General features: G+C 38.8%; 1 pseudogene; it reads right to left on the reverse strand.

Annotated features, from left to right (window-relative positions):
• Positions 1–21,677, reverse strand: part of LOC115187172 (macrophage mannose receptor 1-like) — a 66,212-nt pseudogene that overhangs the window by 31,966 nt on the left and 12,569 nt on the right.

Consider the following 21,677-nt stretch of genomic DNA (forward strand, 5'->3'; position numbering starts at 1 on the left):
AGAGTAACTGACCCTGGTCCCCTATATAGTGTAACTGACCCTGGTCCCCTATATAGAGTAACTGACCCTGGTCCCCTATATAGTGTAACTGACCCTGGTCCCCTATATAGAGTAACTGACCCTGGTCCCCTATATAGTGTAACTGACCCTGGTCCCCTATATAGAGTAACTGACCCTGGTCCCCTATATAGAGTAACTGACCCTGGTCCCCTATATAGTGTAACTGACCCTGGTCCCCTATATAGAGTAACTGACCCTGGTCCCCTATATAGAGTAACTGACCCTGGTCCCCTATATAGTGTAACTGACCCTGGTCCCCTATATAGTGTAACTGACCCTGGTCCCCTATATAGAGTAACTGACCCATGGTCCCCTATATAGAGTAACTGACCCTGGTCCCCTATATAGTGTAACTGACCCTGGTCCCCTATATAGAGTAACTGACCCTGGTCCCCTATAGAGTACTGACCCTGGCCCCTATAGTGTAACTGACCCTGGTCCCCTATATAGTAGTAACTGACCCTGGTCCCCTATATAGAGTAACTGACCCTGGTCCCCTATATAGAGTATCTGACCCTGGTCCCCTATATAGAGTACTGACCCTGGTCCCCTATATAGTGTAAATGACCCTGGTCCCCTATATAGTGTAACTGACCCTGGTCCCCTATATAGTGTAACTGACCCTGGTCCTCTATATAGGGTAACTGACCCTGGTCCCTCTATATAGAGGTAACTGACCCTGGTCCCCTATTAAGAGTAACTGACCCTGGTCCCCTATACAGAGTAACTGACCCTGGTCCCCTATAAGAGTAACTGACCCTGGTCCCCTATATAGAGTAACTGACCCTGGTCCCCTATATAGTGTAACTGACCCTGGTCCCCTATATAGAGTAACTGACCCTGATCCCCTATATAGAGTAACTGACCCTGGTCCCCTATATAGAGTAACTGACCCTGGTCCCCTATATAGAGTAACTGACCCTGGTCCCCTATATAGAGTAACTGACCCTGGTCCCCTATATAGGGTAACTGACCCTGGTCCCCTATATAGAGTAACTGACCCTGGTCCCCTATATAGAGTAACTGACCCTGGTCCCCTATATAGAGTAACTGACCCTGGTCCCCTATATAGTGTAACTGACCCTGGTCCCCTATATAGTGTAACTGACCCTGGTCCCCTATATAGAGTAACTGACCCTGGTCCCCTATATAGGTACTGACCCTGGTCCCCTATTATAGAGTAACTGACCCTGGTCCCCTATATAGAGTAACTGACCCTGTCCCTATATAGAGTAACTGACCCTGGTCCCCTATATAGTAGTAACTGACCCTGGTCCCCTATATAGAGTAACTGACCCTGGTCCCCTATATAGAGTAACTGACCCTGGTCCCCTATAGTGTAACTGACCCTGGTCCCCTATATAGAGTAACTGACCCTGGTCCCCTATATAGAGTAACTGACCCTGGTCCCCTATATAGAGTAACTGACCCTGGTCCCCTATATAGAGTAACTGACCCTGGTCCCCTATATAGAGTCACTGACCCTGGTCCCCTATATAGAGTAACTGACCCTGGTCCCCTATATAGAGTAACTGACCCTGGTCCCCTATATAGTGTAACTGACCCTGGTCCCCTATATAGCGTAACTGACCCTGGTCCCCTATATAGTGTAACTGACCCTGGTCCTCTATATAGAGTAACTGACCCTGGTCCCCTATATAGAGTAACTGACCCTGGTCCCCTATATAGAGTACTGACCCTGGTCCCCTATATAAGTAACTGACCCTGGTCCCCTATACAGAGTGTAACTCTCCCTATATATAGTGTAACTGACCCTGGTCCCCTATATAGAGTAACTGACCCTGCTCCCCTATATAGAGTAACTGACCCTGCTCCCCTATATAGAGTAACTGACCCTGGTCCCCTATATAGTGTAACTGACCCTGGTCCCCTATATAGTGTAACTGACCCTGGTCCCCTATATAGTGTAACTGAACCCTGGTCCCCTATATAGTGTAACTGACCCTGGTCCCCTATATAGAGTAACTGACCCCTGTCCCCTATATAGAGTAACTGACCCCTGTCCCCTATATAGAGTAACTGACACTGGTCCCCTATATAGAGTAACTGACCCTGGTCCCCTATATAGAGTAACTGACCCTGGTCCCCTATATAGAGTAACTGACCCTGGTCCCCTATATAGAGTAACTGACCCTGGTCCCCTATATAGAGTATCTGACCCTGGTCCCCTATATAGAGTAACTGACCCTGGTCCCCTATATAGTGTAACTGACCCTGGTCCCCTATATAGGGTAACTGACCCTGGTCCCCTATATAGAGTAACTGACCCTGGTCCCCTATATAGAGTAACTGACCCTGGTCCCCTATATAGAGTAACTGACCCTGGTCCCCTATATAGTGTAACTGACCCTGGTCCCCTATATAGTGTAACTGACCCTGGTCCCCTATATAGAGTAACTGAACCTGGTCTACTATATAGAGTAACTGACCCTGGTCCCCTATATAGTGTAACTGACCCTGGTCCCCTATATAGAGTAACTGACCCTGGTCCCCTATATAGTGTAACTGACCCTGGTCCAATATTTAGAGTAACTGACCCTGGTCCCCTATATAGTGTAACTGACCCTGGTCCCCTATATAGAGTAACTGACCCTGGTCCCCTATATAGTGTAACTGACCCTGGTCCCCTATATAGAGTAACTGACCCTGGTCCCCTATATAGAGTAACTGACCCTGGTCCCCTATATAGTGTAACTGACCCTGGTCCCCTATATAGAGTAACTGACCCTGGTCCCCTATATAGAGTAACTGACCCTGGTCCCCTATATAGAGTAACTGACCCTGGTCCCCTATATAGTGTAACTGACCCTGGTCCCCTATATAGTGTAACTGACCCTGGTCCCCTATATAGAGTAACTGACCCATGGTCCCCTATATAGAGTAACTGACCCTGGTCCCCTATATAGTGTAACTGACCCTGGTCCCCTATATAGAGTAACTGACCCTGGTCCCCTATATAGAGTAACTGACCCTGGTCCCCTATATAGTGTAACTGACCCTGGTCCCCTATATAGAGTAACTGACCCTGGTCCCCTATATAGAGTATCTGACCCTGGTCCCCTATATAGAGTAACTGACCCTGGTCCCCTATATAGTGTAACTGACCCTGGTCCCCTATATAGTGTAACTGACCCTGGTCCCCTATATAGTGTAACTGACCCTGGTCCTCTATATAGGGTAACTGACCCTGGTCCCCTATATAGAGTAACTGACCCTGGTCCCCTATTTAAAGTAACTGACCCTGGTCCCCTATACAGAGTAACTGACCCTGGTCCCCTATATAGATTAACTGACCCTGGTCCCCTATATAGAGTAACTGACCCTGGTCCCCTATATAGATTAACTGACCCTGGTCCCCTATATAGAGTATCTGACCCTGGTCCCCTATATAGAGTAACTGACCCTGGTCCCCTATAGTGTAACTGACCCTGGTCCCCTATATAGTGTAACTGACCCTGGTCCCCTATATAGTGTAACTGACCCTGGTCCTCTATATAGGGTAACTGACCCTGGTCCCCTATATAGAGTAACTGACCCTGGTCCCCTATTTAAAGTAACTGACCCTGGTCCCCTATACAGAGTAACTGACCCTGGTCCCCTATATAGATTAACTGACCCTGGTCCCCTATATAGAGTAACTGACCCTGGTCCCCTATATAGTGTAACTGACCCTGGTCCCCTATATAGTGTAACTGACCCTGGTCCCCTATATAGTGTAACTGACCCTGGTCCCCTATATAGTGTAACTGACCCTGGTCCCCTATATAGAGTAACTGACCCTGGTCCCCTATATAGAGTAACTGACCCTGGTCCCCTATATAGAGTAACTGACCCTGGTCCCCTATATAGTGTAACTGACCCTGGTCCCCTATATAGAGGAACTGACCCTGGTCCCCTATATAGAGTAACTGACCCTGGTCCCCTATATAGAGTAACTGACCCTGGTCCCCTATATAGTGTAACTGACCCTGGTCCCCTATACAGAGTAACTGACCCTGGTCCCCTATATAGTGTAACTGACCCTGGTCCCCTATATAGAGTAACTGACCCTGGTCCCCTATATAGTGTAACTGACCCTGGTCCCCTATATAGAGTAACTGACCCTGGTCCCCTATATAGTGTAACTGACCCTGGTCCCCTATATAGAGTAACTGACCCTGGTCCCCTATATAGTGTAACTGACCCTGGTCCCCTATATAGTGTAACTGACCCTGGTCCCCTATATAGTGTAACTGACCCTGGTCTCCTATATAGAGTAACTGACCCTGGTCCCCTATATAGAGTAACTGAACCTGGTCCTCTATATAGAGTAACTGACCCTGGTCCCCTATATAGTGTAACTGACCCTGGTCCCCTATATAGAGTAACTGACCCTGGTCCCCTATATAGTGTAACTGACCCTGGTCCCCTATATAGAGTAACTGACCCTGGTCCCCTATATAGTGTAACTGACCCTGGTCCCCTATATAGAGTAACAGACCCTGGTCCCCTATATAGAGTAACTGACCCTGGTCCCCTATATAGTGTAACTGACCCTGGTCCCCTATATAGAGTAACTGACCCTGGTCCCCTATATAGAGTAACTGACCCTGGTCCCCTATATAGTGTAACTGACCCTGGTCCCCTATATAGTGTAACTGACCCTGGTCCCCTATATAGAGTAACTGACCCTGGTCCCCTATATAGAGTAACTGACCCTGGTCCCCTATATAGTGTAACTGACCCTGGTCCCCTATATAGAGGAACTGACCCTGGTCCACTATATAGAGTAACTGACCCTGGTCCCCTATATAGTGTAACTGACCCTGGTCCCCTATATAGAGTAACTGACCCTGGTCCCCTTTATAGAGTAACTGACCCTGGTCCCCTATATAGAGTATCTGACCCTGGTCCCCTATATAGAGTAACTGACCCTGGTCCCCTATATAGTGTAACTGACCCTGGTCCCCTATATAGTGTAACTGACCCTGGTCCCCTATATAGTGTAACTGACCCTGGTCCTCTATATAGAGTAACTGACCCTGGTCCCCTATATAGAGTAACTGACCCTGGTCCCCTATATAGAGTAACTGACCCTGATCCCCTATATAGAGTAACTGACCCTGGTCCCCTATTTAAAGTAACTGACCCTGGTCCCCTATACAGAGAAACTGACCCTGGTCCCCTATACAGATTAACTGACCCTGGTCCCCTATATAGAGTAACTGACCCTGGTCCCCTATATAGTGTAACTGACCCTGGTCCCCTATATAGTGTAACTGACCCTGGTCCCCTATATAGTGTAACTGACCCTGGTCCCCTATATAGTGTAAATGACCCTGGTCCCCTATATAGTGTAACTGACCCTGGTCCCCTATATAGTGTAACTGACCCTGGTCCTCTATATAGGGTAACTGACCCTGGTCCCCTATATAGAGTAACTGACCCTGGTCCCCTATATAGAGTAACTGACCCTGGTCCCCTATATAGAGTAACTGACCCTGATCCCCTATATAGAGTAACTGACCCTGGTCCCCTATTTAAAGTAACTGACCCTGGTCCCCTATACAGAGTAACTGACCCTGGTCCCCTATACAGATTAACTGACCCTGGTCCCCTATATAGAGTAACTGACCCTGGTCCCCTATATAGTGTAACTGACCCTGGTCCCCTATATAGTGTAACTGACCCTGGTCCCCTATATAGTGTAACTGACCCTGGTCCCCTATATAGTGTAAATGACCCTGGTCCCCTATATAGTGTAACTGACCCTGGTCCCCTATATAGTGTAACTGACCCTGGTCCTCTATATAGGGTAACTGACCCTGGTCCCCTATATAGAGTAACTGACCCTGGTCCCCTATTTAAAGTAACTGACCCTGGTCCCCTATACAGAGTAACTGACCCTGGTCCCCTATATAGATTAACTGACCCTGGTCCCCTATATAGAGTAACTGACCCTGGTCCCCTATATAGTGTAACTGACCCTGGTCCCCTATATAGAGTAACTGACCCTGATCCCCTATATAGAGTAACTGACCCTGGTCCCCTATATAGAGTAACTGACCCTGGTCCCCTATATAGAGTAACTGACCCTGGTCCCCTATATAGAGTAACTGACCCTGGTCCCCTATATAGTGTAACTGACCCTGGTCCCCTATATAGAGTAACTGACCCTGGTCCCCTATATAGAGTAACTGACCCTGGTCCCCTATATAGAGTAACTGACCCTGGTCCCCTATATAGTGTACTGACCCTGGTCCCCTATATAGTGTAACTGACCCTGGTCCCCTATATAGAGTAACTGACCCTGGTCCCCTATATAGTGTAACGACCATGATAACCCCTGGTCCCCTATATAGAGTAACTGACCCTGGTCCCCTATATAGAGTAACTGACCCTGGTCCCCTATATAGAGTAACTGACCCTGGTCCCCTATATAGAGTAACTGACCCTGGTCCCCTATATAGTGTAACTGACCCTGGTCCCCTATATAGTGTAACTGACCCTGGTCCCTATATAGAGTAACTGACCCTGGTCCCCTATATAGTGTAACTGACCCTGGTCCCCTATATAGAGTAACTGACCCTGGTCCCCTATATAGAGTAACTGACCCTGGTCCCCTATATAGAGTAACTGACCCTGGTCCCCTATATAGAGTAACTGACCCTGGTCCCCTATATAGAGTAACTGACCCTGGTCCCCTATATAGAGTAACTGACCCTGGTCCCCTATATAGTGTAACTGACCCTGGTCCCCTATATAGCGTAACTGACCCTGGTCCCCTATATAGTGTAACTGACCCGGGTCCTCTATATAGAGTAACTGGCCCTGGTCCCCTATATAGAGTAACTGACCCTGGTCCCCTATATAGAGTAACTGACCCTGGTCCCCTATATAGAGTAACTGACCCTGGTCCCCTATACAGAGTAACTGACCCTGGTCCCCTATATAGAGTAACTGACCCTGCTCCCCTATATAGAGTAACTGACCCTGCTCCCCTATATAGAGTAACTGACCCTGGTCCCCTATATAGTGTAACTGACCCTGGTCCCCTATATAGTGTAACTGACCCTGGTCCCCTATATAGTGTAACTGACCCTGGTCCCCTATATAGTGTAACTGACCCTGGTCCCCTATATAGAGTAACTGACCCCTGTCCCCTATATAGAGTAACTGACCCCTGTCCCCTATATAGAGTAACTGACACTGGTCCCCTATATAGAGTAACTGACCCTGGTCCCCTATATAGAGTAACTGACCCTGGTCCCCTATATAGAGTAACTGACCCTGGTCCCCTATATAGAGTAACTGACCCTGGTCCCCTATATAGAGTATCTGACCCTGGTCCCCTATATAGAGTAACTGACCTTGGTCCCCTATATAGTGTAACTGACCCTGGTCCCCTATATAGTGTAACTGACCCTGGTCCCCTATATAGAGTAACTGACCCTGGTCCCCTATATAGAGTAACTGACCCTGGTCCCCTATATAGTGTAACTGACCCTGGTCCCCTATATAGTGTAACTGACCCTGGTCCCCTATATAGAGTAACTGAACCTGGTCTACTATATAGAGTAACTGACCCTGGTCCCCTATATAGTGTAACTGACCCTGGTCCCCTATATAGAGTAACTGACCCTGGTCCCCTATATAGTGTAACTGACCCTGGTCCAATATTTAGAGTAACTGACCCTGGTCCCCTATATAGTGTAACTGACCCTGGTCCCCTATATAGAGTAACTGACCCTGGTCCCCTATATAGTGTACTGACCCTGGTCCCCTATATAGAGTAACTGACCCTGGTCCCCTATATAGAGTAACTGACCCTGGTCCCCTATATAGTGTAACTGACCCTGGTCCCCTATATAGAGTAACTGACCCTGGTCCCCTATATAGAGTAACTGACCCTGGTCCCCTATATAGTGTAACTGACCCTGGTCCCCTATATAGTGTAACTGACCCTGGTCCCCTATATAGAGTAACTGACCCATGGTCCCCTATATAGAGTAACTGACCCTGGTCCCCTATATAGTGTAACTGACCCTGGTCCCCTATATAGAGTAACTGACCCTGGTCCCCTATATAGAGTAACTGACCCTGGTCCCCTATATAGTGTAACTGACCCTGGTCCCCTATATAGAGTAACTGACCCTGGTCCCCTATATAGAGTAACTGACCCTGGTCCCCTATATAGAGTATCTGACCCTGGTCCCCTATATAGAGTAACTGACCCTGGTCCCCTATATAGTGTAACTGACCCTGGTCCCCTATATAGTGTAACTGACCCTGGTCCCCTATATAGTGTAACTGACCCTGGTCCTCTATATAGGGTAACTGACCCTGGTCCCCTATATAGAGTAACTGACCCTGGTCCCCTATTTAAAGTAACTGACCCTGGTCCCCTATACAGAGTAACTGACCCTGGTCCCCTATATAGATTAACTGACCCTGGTCCCCTATATAGAGTAACTGACCCTGGTCCCCTATATAGATTAACTGACCCTGGTCCCCTATATAGAGTATCTGACCCTGGTCCCCTATATAGAGTAACTGACCCTGGTCCCCTATATAGTGTAACTGACCCTGGTCCCCTATATAGTGTAACTGACCCTGGTCCCCTATATAGTGTAACTGACCCTGGTCCTCTATATAGGGTAACTGACCCTGGTCCCCTATATAGAGTAACTGACCCTGGTCCCCTATTTAAAGTAACTGACCCTGGTCCCCTATACAGAGTAACTGACCCTGGTCCCCTATATAGATTAACTGACCCTGGTCCCCTATATAGAGTAACTGACCCTGGTCCCCTATATAGTGTAACTGACCCTGGTCCCCTATATAGTGTAACTGACCCTGGTCCCCTATATAGTGTAACTGACCCTGGTCCCCTATATAGTGTAACTGACCCTGGTCCCCTATATAGAGTAACTGACCCTGGTCCCCTATATAGAGTAACTGACCCTGGTCCCCTTATAGAGTAACTGACCCTGGTCCCCTATATAGTGTAACTGACCCTGGTCCCCTATATAGAGGAACTGACCCTGGTCCCCTATATAGAGTAACTGACCCTGGTCCCCTATATAGAGTAACTGACCCTGGTCCCCTATATAGAGTAACTGACCCTGGTCCCCTATATAGTGTAACTGACCCTGGTCCCCTATATAGAGTAACTGACCCTGGTCCCCTATATAGTGTAACTGACCCTGGTCCCCTATATAGAGTAACTGACCCTGGTCCCCTATATAGTGTAACTGACCCTGGTCCCCTATATAGAGTAACTGACCCTGGTCCCCTATATAGTGTAACTGACCCTGGTCCCCTATATTGAGTTAACTGACCCTGGTCCCCTATATAGTGTAACTGACCCTGGTCCCCTATATAGTGTAACTGACCCTGGTCCCCTATATAGTGTAACTGACCCTGGTCCTCCTATATAGAGTAACTGACCCTGGTCCCCTATATAGAGTAACTGAACCTGGTCCTCTATATAGAGTAACTGACCCTGGTCCCCTATATAGTGTAACTGACCCTGGTCCCCTATATAGAGTAACTGACCCTGGTCCCCTATATAGTGTAACTGACCCTGGTCCCTATATAGAGTGACTGACCCTGGTCCCCTATATAGTGTAACTGACCCTGGTCCCCTATATAGAGTAACAGACCCTGGTCCCCTATATAGAGTAACTGACCCTGGTCCCCTATATAGTGTAACTGACCCTGGTCCCCTATATAGAGTAACTGACCCTGGTCCCCTATATAGAGTAACTGACCCTGGTCCCCTATATAGTGTAACTGACCCTGGTCCCCTATATAGTGTAACTGACCCTGGTCCCCTATATAGAGTAACTGACCCTGGTCCCCTATATAGAGTAACTGACCCTGGTCCCCTATATAGTGTAACTGACCCTGGTCCCCTATATAGAGGAACTGACCCTGGTCCACTATATAGAGTAACTGACCCTGGTCCCCTATATAGTGTAACTGACCCTGGTCCCCTATATAGAGTAACTGACCCTGGTCCCCTTTATAGAGTAACTGACCCTGGTCCCCTATATAGAGTATCTGACCCTGGTCCCCTATATAGAGTAACTGACCCTGGTCCCCTATATAGTGTAACTGACCCTGGTCCCCTATATAGTGTAACTGACCCTGGTCCCCTATATAGTGTAACTGACCCTGGTCCTCTATATAGAGTAACTGACCCTGGTCCCCTATATAGAGTAACTGACCCTGGTCCCCTATATAGAGTAACTGACCCTGATCCCCTATATAGAGTAACTGACCCTGGTCCCCTATTTAAAGTAACTGACCCTGGTCCCCTATACAGAGTAACTGACCCTGGTCCCCTATACAGATTAACTGACCCTGGTCCCCTATATAGAGTAACTGACCCTGGTCCCCTATATAGTGTAACTGACCCTGGTCCCCTATATAGTGTAACTGACCCTGGTCCCCTATATAGTGTAACTGACCCTGGTCCCCTATATAGTGTAACTGACCCTGGTCCCCTATATAGAGTAACTGACCCTGGTCCCCTATATAGAGTAACTGACCCTGGTCCCCTATATAGAGTAACTGACCCTGGTCCCCTATATAGTGTAACTGACCCTGGTCCCCTATATAGTGTAACTGACCCTGGTCCCCTATATAGAGTAACAGACCCTGGTCCCCTATATAGAGTAACTGACCCTGGTCCCCTATATAGTGTAACTGACCCTGGTCCCCTATATAGAGTAACTGACCCTGGTCCCCTATATAGAGTAACTGACCATGGTCCCCTATATAGTGTAACTGACCCTGGTCCCCTATATAGTGTAACTGACCCTGGTCCCCTATATAGAGTAACTGACCCTGGTCCCCTATATAGAGTAACTGACCCTGGTCCCCTATATAGTGTAACTGACCCTGGTCCCCTATATAGAGTAACTGACCCTGATCCCCTATATAGAGTAACTGACCCTGGTCCCCTATTTAAAGTAACTGACCCTGGTCCCCTATACAGAGTAACTGACCCTGGTCCCCTATACAGATTAACTGACCCTGGTCCCCTATATAGAGTAACTGACCCTGGTCCCCTATATAGTGTAACTGACCCTGGTCCCCTATATAGTGTAACTGACCCTGGTCCCCTATATAGTGTAACTGACCCTGGTCCCCTATATAGAGTAACTGACCCTGGTCCCCTATATAGAGTAACTGACCCTGGTCCCCTATATAGAGTAACTGACCCTGGTCCCCTATATAGAGTAACTGACCCTGGTCCCCTATATAGAGTAACTGACCCTGGTCCCCTATAGTGTAACTGACCCTGGTCCCCTATATAGAGGAACTGACCCTGGTCCCCTATATAGAGTAACTGACCCTGGTCCCCTATATAGAGTAACTGACCCTGGTCCCCTATATAGAGTAACTGACCCTGGTCCCCTATATAGAGTAACTGACCCTGGTCCCCTATATAGAGTAACTGACCCTGGTCCCCTATATAGTGTAACTGACCCTGGTCCCCTATATAGAGTAACTGACCCTGGTCCCCTATATAGAGTAACTGACCCTGGTCCAACGTAGTGCAGCATGAAGGGAATAGTGTGGAGGTGAGGACTCACCAGAGTCCCAGCGGAAGTAGCGTAGAGGCTTCCCACTGATCCACTGCCACCCACTGTCCTCTTCCAGAGCATTCAGCCCCGTCCACATTGGAGCACCCTGTCTACCATACAGGCCTGTGTGTGTGTGTGTGTGTGTGTGTGTGTGTGTGTGTGTGTGTGTGTGTGTGTGTGTGTGTATAAGACAAGGAGATAAAGTTGCATATGACATAAATAGTCCATGTACACAAATAGTACACAAATAAACACACTGGTACATGAACAGTACACTAATAAACACACTGGTACATGAACAGTACACAAATAAACACACTGGTACATGAACAGCAAACTAATAAACACACTAGTATATGAACAGTACACAAACACACTAGTACATGAACAGTACACAAATAAACTGATAAGAGAATTATCTAATAAAGGTAAATGAATCAATAAACCATGATGAATTATTAGTCATACAGCATGGTTAATGAATAATCAATGTAATGATCAATGTAGGGATCGATTAGTCCGATTAGTCCCAGAAAATCTAGTAGAGGCTGTAGAGGGAAAGAAATGTGTGTATGTAATTAGTGTAGAGAGCAGGAGCCAGATGGTAAAGGGAGTAAAACTTCAAGGGGTTTCTAACCTTGAGGGAGAGGAACAGGCTGAGCTAGGTAGTGATAAACAGTGTGGGAAGTCAAAGGGGGAGATGCAGTTCACCAACAGTTTGTGTGTAAATGCATGTGCGTAAGTAAGCAAGAACTATATAATGACTGTTTTGTTATCCTGACCTCAGAACGTTCTCTGAATAAAGCTACAGAAACCTTTTGCAGAAAGCTGAGTCCTTGCCTAATTATTTAACCCATTGTCTTACAAACCTTGGGCATTAGTCAAGGCGTATTGATTATTGATTATTATCATCAAGATATAAAATTATTTTAACATAAACACACTGGTACATGATTAGTACACAAATAAACACACTAGTACATGAACAGTACACTAATAAACACACTGCTTGAGTTTGACACGCCTGATGGGTGTGAATGTGAGCGTGGCCACTGGGTGGCGCTACCTGCTACGAAGGTCTGCTCGTGGGGTTCGGTGATTGAGGCCAAGTCTGCTCCCTGCTGTTGGCAGCTGGTCCGAGCCTGGTGCCAGGTCAGGGCAGAGGTAGAATGTACCTGGTAGAATGTACCTGTGACCGGGTTCTTATGCCAATGCTCCATAGCTGCAGAGGGATGGGGGAGAGATGTACAGATTCAGTGAGCATAGCCTTGTTATTGAGAAAGGTTGCTGTAGGCAGACCTGGCTTTTCAAGAGAAGACAGGCTATGTGCACACTGCCCACAAAATGAGGTGGAAACTGAGCTGCACTTCCTAACCTCCTGCCAAATGTATGACCATATTAGAGACACATAATTGCCTCAGATTACACAGACTCACAAAGAATATCTACTGGGTGTAATAGATTTGTGACCTGTTGCCACAAGAAAAGGGCAACCAGTGAAGAACAAACACCATTATAAATATTTTCCCTTTTCTACTTTAACTATTTGCACATCGTTACGACACTATATATAGACATAATATGACATTTGAAATGTCTTTATTATTTTGGAACTTGTGTGTGTGTAATATTTACTGTTCACTTTTTATCCATTTCACTTCCCTTGGCAAAGAGAGAGAGAGAGAGAGAGAGAGAGAGAGAGAGAGAGAGTGAGAGAGAGAGAGAGAAAAGTATTTAACAACTGTGTAGATTAACACAGAGTAAGTAGCAGATGTAATACTCACATTTAGATGGACAGACGCCCCACAATTCATTGTCTTGGTAGTTTGTTTCAATGGCACACCAAAGCCGTCTATCAGAGGAGTCTATCGAGGTGCAGTCTCCATACCATTGGTCTTTGTACCGGAAAGGAAACTGACAGGGACGGCCAAAAGCGTTTCCTTCGATGGTAAAGAGCTCTGAAAAGGGGATAGTGGTTACTGTGGGTACTGTATGTAGCTCAGTGTGACGTGGGTTTAATAAGACCCCAAGGATTTTACTATATTAGTGTGTCTGCCATCTTGCCTCCCTATGTGACCTTGTTGGGGAACACAGCCTTCTATATTAACACTCTTACGGGACTCTGGCTGTGAGTGTGTCCCTGTGTTACTGAACGTTGTGGATTCTGGGGAAAATATGTCGGTTTTTTCAATAAAATGTCATGTCTGATGTAGTTATATGTAACCTGTAAAATATACTGTCTGATGTAGTTATATGTAACCTGTAAAGTATAAAATATACTGTCTGATGTAGTTATATGTAACCTGTAAAATATACTGTCTGATGTAGTTATATGTAACCTGTAAAGTATAAAATATACTGTCTGATATAGTTATATGTAACCTGTAAAATATACTGTCTGATGTAGTTAAATGTAACCTGTAAAATATACTGTCTGATATAGTTATATGTAACCTGTAAAATATACTGTCTGATGTAGTTATATGTAACCTGTAAAATATACTGTCTGATGTAGTTATATGTAACCTGTAAAGTATAAAATATACTGTCTGATGTAGTTATATGTAACCTGTAAAGTATAAAATATACTGTCTGATGTAGTAATATGTAACCTGTAAAGTATAAAATATACTGTCTGATGTAGTTATATGTAACCTGTAAAGTATAAAATATACTGTCTGATGTAATTATATGTAACCTGTAAAATATAAATTATATTGTCTGATGTAGTTATATGTAACCTGTAAAATATAAAATATACTGTCTGATGTAATTAAATGTAACCTGTAAAGTATAAAATATACTGTCTGATGTAGTTATATGTAACCTGTAAAATATAAAATATACTGTCTGATGTAGTTATATGTAACCTGTAAAATATAAAATATACTGTCTGATGTAGTTATATGTAACCTGTAAAATATAAAATATACTGTCTGATGTAATTAAATGTGACCTGTAAAGTATAAAATATACTGTCTGATGTAGTTATATGTACCTGTAAAATATAAAATATACCGTCTGATGTAGTTATATGTAACCTGTAAAATATAAAATATACTGTCTGATGTAGTTATATGTAACCTGTAAAATATACTGTCTGATGTAGTTATATGTAACCTGTAAAGTATAAAATATACTGTCTGATGTAGTTATATGTAACCTGTAAAGTATAAAATATACTGTCTGATGTAGTAATATGTAACCTGTAAAGTATAAAATATACTGTCTGATGTAGTTATATGTAACCTGTAAAGTATAAAATATACTGTCTGATGTAGTTATATGTAACCTGTAAAGTATAAAATATACTGTCTGATGTAGTAATATGTAACCTGTAAAGTATAAAATATACTGTCTGATGTAGTTATATGTAACCTGTAAAGTATAAAATATACTGTCTGATGTAATTATATGTAACCTGTAAAATATAAATTATATTGTCTGATGTAGTTATATGTAACATGTAAAATATAAAATATACTGTCTGATGTAGTTATATGTAACCTGTAAAATATAAAATATACTGTCTGATGTAGTTATATGTAACCTGTAAAATATAAAATATACTGTCTGATGTAGTTATATGTAACCTGTAAAATATAAAATATACTGTCTTATGTAATTAAATGTGACCTGTAAAGTATAAAATATACTGTCTGATGTAGTTATATGTAACCTGTAAAATATAAAATATACCGTCTGATGTAGTTATATGTAACCTGTAAAATATAAAATATACTGTCTGATGTAGTTATATGTAACCTGTAAAGTATAAAATATACTGTCTGATGTAGTTATATGTAACCTGTAAAGTATAAAATATACTGTCTGATGTAATTATATGTAACCTGTAAAATATAAATTATATTGTCTGATGTAGTTATATGTAACCTGTAAAATATAAAATATACTGTCTGATGTAGTTATATGTAACCTGTAAAATATAAAATATACTGTCTGATGTAATTAAATGTAACCTGTAAAGTATAAAATATACTGTCTGATGTAGTTATATGTAACCTGTAAAATATAAAATATACTGTCTGATGTAGTTATATGTAACCTGTAAAATATAAAATATACTGTCTGATGTAGTTATATGTAACCTGTAAAATATAAAATATACTGTCTGATGTAATTAAATGTGACCTGTAAAGTATAAAATATACTGTCTGATGTAGTTATATGTAACCTGTAAAATATAAAATATACCGTCTGATGTAGTTATATGTAACCTGTAAAATATAAAATATACTGTCTGATGTAGTTATATGTAACCTGTAAAGTATAAAATATACTGTATGATGTAGTTATATGTAACCTGTAAAGTATAAAATATACTGTCTGATGTAATTATAATAAACCTGTAAAAAATATATTATATTGTCTGATGTAGTTATATGTAACCTGTAAAATATAAAATATACTGTCTGATGTAGTTATATGTAACCTGTAAAATATAAAATATACTGTCTGATGTAATTAAATGTAACCTGTAAAGTATAAAATATACTGTCTGATGTAGTTATATGTAACCTGTAAAATATAAAATATACTGTCTGATGTAGTTATATGTAACCTGTAAAATATAAAATATACTGTCTGATGTAGTTATATGTAACCTGTAAAATATAAAATATACTGTCTGATGTAATTAAATGTGACCTGTAAAGTATAAAATATACTGTCTGATGTAGTTATATGTAACCTGTAAAATATAAAATATACCGTCTGATGTAGTTATATGTAACCTGTAAAATATAAAATATTCTGTCTGATGTAGTTATATGTAACCTGTAAAGTATAAAATATACTGTCTGATGTAGTTATATGTAACCTGTAAAATATAAAATATACTGTCTGATGTAGTTATATGTAACCTGTAAAGTATAAAACATACTGTCTGATGTAGTTATATGTAACCTGTAAAATATAAAATATACTGTCTGATGTAGTTATATGTAACCTGTAAAATATACTGTCTGATGTAGTTTTATGTAACCTGTAAAATATAAAATATACTGTCTGATGTAGTTATATGTAACCTGTAAAATATAAAATATACTGTCTGATGTAGTTATATGTAACCTGTAAATATACTGTCTGATGTAGTTATATGTAACCTGTAAAATATAAAATATACTGTATGATGTAGTTATATGTAACCTGTAAAGTATAAAATATACTGTCTGATGTAGTTATATGTAACCTGAAAAATATAAAATATACCGTCTGATGTAGTTATATGTAACCTGTAAAATATAAAATATACTGTCTGATGTAGTTATATGTAACCTGTAAAATATAAAATATACTGTCTGATGTAATTAAATGTAACCTGTAAAGTATAAAATATACTGTCTGATGTAGTTATATGTAACCTGTAAAATATAAAATATACTGTCTGATGTAGTTATATGTAACCTGTAAAATATAAAATATACTGTCTGATGTAGTTATATGTAACCTGTAAAATATAAAATATACTGTCTGATGTAATTAAATGTGACCTGTACAGTATAAAATATACTGTCTGATGTAGTTATATGTAACCTGTAAAATATAAAATATACTGTCTGATGTAGTTATATGTAACCTGTAAAATATAAAATGTACTGTCTGATGTAGTTATATGTAACCTGTAAAATATGAAATATACTGTCTGATGTAGTTATATGTAACCTGTAAAATATACTGTCTGATGTAGTTTTATGTAACCTGTAAAATATACTGTCTGATGTAGTTATATGTAACCTGTAAAATATAAAATATACTGTCTGATGTAGTTATATGTAACCTGTAAAATATACTGTCTGATGTAGTTATATGTAACCTGTAAAATATAAAATATACTGTATGATGTAGTTATATGTAACCTGTAAAGTATAAAATATACTGTCTGATGTAGTTATATGTAACCTGAAAAATATAAAATATACTGTCTGATGTAGTTATATGTAACCTGTAAAATATAAAATATACTGTCTGATGTAGTTATATGTAACCTGTAAAATATAAAATATACTGTCTGATGTAGTTATATGTAACCTGTAAAATATACTGTCTGATGTAGTTATATGTAACCTGTAAAATATAAAATATACTGTCTGATGTAGTTATATGTAACCTGTAAAATATAAAATATACCGTCTGATGTAGTTATATGTAACCTGTAAAATATAAAATATACTGTCTGATGTAGTTATATGTAACCTGTAAAATATACTGTCTGATGTAGTTATATGTAACCTGTAAAATATAAAATATACTGTCTGATGTAATTAAATGTAACCTGTAAAGTATAAAATATACTGTCTGATGTAGTTATATGTAACCTGTAAAATATAAAATATACTGTCTGATGTAGTTATATGTAACCTGTAAAATATAAAATATACTGTCTGATGTAGTTATATGTAACCTGTAAAATATAAAATATACTGTCTGATGTAATTAAATGTGACCTGTAAAGTATAAAATATACTGTCTGATGTAGTTATATGTAACCTGTAAAATATAAAATATACCGTCTGATGTAGTTATATGTAACCTGTAAAATATAAAATATTCTGTCTGATGTAGTTATATGTAACCTGTAAAGTATAAAATATACTGTCTGATGTAGTTATATGTAACCTGTAAAATATAAAATATACTGTCTGATGTAGTTATATGTAACCTGTAAAGTATAAAACATACTGTCTGATGTAGTTATATGTAACCTGTAAAATATAAAATATACTGTCTGATGTAGTTATATGTAACCTGTAAAATATACTGTCTGATGTAGTTTTATGTAACCTGTAAAATATAAAATATACTGTCTGATGTAGTTATATGTAACCTGTAAAATATAAAATATACTGTCTGATGTAGTTATATGTAACCTGTAAAATATACTGTCTGATGTAGTTATATGTAACCTGTAAAATATAAAATATACTGTATGATGTAGTTATATGTAACCTGTAAAGTATAAAATATACTGTCTGATGTAGTTATATGTAACCTGAAAAATATAAAATATACCGTCTGATGTAGTTATATGTAACCTGTAAAATATAAAATATACTGTCTGATGTAGTTATATGTAACCTGTAAAATATAAAATATACTGTCTGATGTAATTAAATGTAACCTGTAAAGTATAAAATATACTGTCTGATGTAGTTATATGTAACCTGTAAAATATAAAATATACTGTCTGATGTAGTTATATGTAACCTGTAAAATATAAAATATACTGTCTGATGTAGTTATATGTAACCTGTAAAATATAAAATATACTGTCTGATGTAATTAAATGTGACCTGTACAGTATAAAATATACTGTCTGATGTAGTTATATGTAACCTGTAAAATATAAAATATACTGTCTGATGTAGTTATATGTAACCTGTAAAATATAAAATGTACTGTCTGATGTAGTTATATGTAACCTGTAAAATATGAAATATACTGTCTGATGTAGTTATATGTAACCTGTAAAATATACTGTCTGATGTAGTTTTATGTAACCTGTAAAATATACTGTCTGATGTAGTTATATGTAACCTGTAAAATATAAAATATACTGTCTGATGTAGTTATATGTAACCTGTAAAATATACTGTCTGATGTAGTTATATGTAACCTGTAAAATATAAAATATACTGTATGATGTAGTTATATGTAACCTGTAAAGTATAAAATATACTGTCTGATGTAGTTATATGTAACCTGAAAAATATAAAATATACTGTCTGATGTAGTTATATGTAACCTGTAAAATATAAAATATACTGTCTGATGTAGTTATATGTAACCTGTAAAATATAAAATATACTGTCTGATGTAGTTATATGTAACCTGTAAAATATACTGTCTGATGTAGTTATATGTAACCTGTAAATATAAAATATACTGTCTGATGTAGTTATATGTAACCTGTAAAATATAAAATATACCGTCTGATGTAGTTATATGTAACCTGTAAAATATAAAATATACTGTCTGATGTAGTTATATGTAACCTGTAAAATATACTGTCTGATGTAGTTATATGTAACCTGTAAAATATAAAATATACTGTATGATGTAGTTATATGTAACCTGTAAAGTATAAAATATACTGTCTGATGTAGTTATATGTAACCTGAAAAATTTAAAATATACCGTCTGATGTAGTTATATGTAACCTGTAAAATATAAAATATACTGTCTGATGTAGTTATATGTAACCTGTAAAGTATAAAATATACTGTATGATGTAGTTATATGTAACCTGTAAAGTATAAAATATACTGTCTGATGTAATTATATGTAACCTGTAAAATATAAATTATATTGTCTGATGTAGTTATATGTAACCTGTAAAATATAAAATATACTGTCTGATGTAGTTATATGTAACCTGTAAAATATAAAATATACTGTCTGATGTAATTAAATGTGACCTGTAAAGTATAAAATATACTGTCTGATGTAGTTATATGTAACCTGTAAAATATAAAATATACCGTCTGATGTAGTTATATGTAACCTGTAAAATATAAAATATACTGTCTGATGTAGTTATATGTAACCTGTAAAGTATAAAATATACTGTCTGATGTAGTTATATGTAACCTGTAAAATATATGTAACCTGTAAAGTATAAAACATACTGTCTGATGTAGTTATATGTAACCTGTAAAATATAAAATATACTGTCTGATGTAGTTATATGTAACCTGTAAAATATAAAATATACTGTCTGATGTAGTTATATGTAACCTGTAAAATATAAAATATACTGTCTGATGTAGTTATATGTAACCTGTAAAATATAAAATGTACTGTCTGATGTAGTTATATGTAACCTGTAAAATATGAAATATACTGTCTGATGTAGTTATATGTAACCTGTAAAATATACTGTCTGATGTAGTTTTATGTAACCTGTAAAATATAAAATATACTGTCTGATGTAGTTATATGTAACCTGTAAAATATAAAATATACTGTCTGATGTAGTTATATGTAACCTGTAAAATATACTGTCTGATGTAGTTATATGTAACCTGTAAAATATAAAATATACTGTATGATGTAGTTATATGTAACCTGTAAAGTATAAAATATACTGTCTGATGTAGTTATATGTAACCTGAAAAATATAAATATACCGTCTGATGTAGTTATATGTAACCTGTAAAATATAAAATATACTGTCTGATGTAGTTATATGTAACCTGTAAAGTATAAAATATACTGTATGATGTAGTTATATGTAACCTGTAAAGTATAAAATATACTGTCTGATGTAATTATATGTAACCTGTAAAATATAAATTATATTGTCTGATGTAGTTATATGTAACCTGTAAAATATAAAATATACTGTCTGATGTAGTTATATGTAACCTGTAAATATAAAATATACTGTCTGATGTAGTTATATGTAACCTGTAAAATATACTGTCTGATGTAGTTATATGTAACCTGTAAAATATAAAATATACTGTCTGATGTAGTTATATGTAACCTGTAAAATATAAAATATACCGTCTGATGTAGTTATATGTAACCTGTAAAATATAAAATATACTGTCTGATGTAGTTATATGTAACCTGTAAAATATACTGTCTGATGTAGTTATCTGTAACCTGTAAAATATAAAATATACTGTATGATGTAGTTATATGTAACCTGTAAAGTATAAAATATACTGTCTGATGTAGTTATATGTAACCTGAAAAATATAAAATATACTGTCTGATGTAGTTATATGTAACCTGTAAAATATAAAATATACTGTCTGATGTAGTTATATGTAACCTGTAAAGTATAAAATATACTGTATGATGTAGTTATATGTAACCTGTAAAGTATAAAATATACTGTCTGATGTAATTATATGTAACCTGTAAAATATAAAATATACTGTCTGATGTAATTAAATGTAACCTGTAAAGTATAAAATATACTGTCTGATGTAGTTATATGTAACCTGTAAAATATAAAATATACTGTCTGATGTAGTTATATGTAACCTG

Source organism: Salmo trutta, unplaced genomic scaffold, assembly GCF_901001165.1.
Source record: "Salmo trutta unplaced genomic scaffold, fSalTru1.1, whole genome shotgun sequence".
Lineage (NCBI taxonomy): Eukaryota > Metazoa > Chordata > Actinopteri > Salmoniformes > Salmonidae > Salmo > Salmo trutta.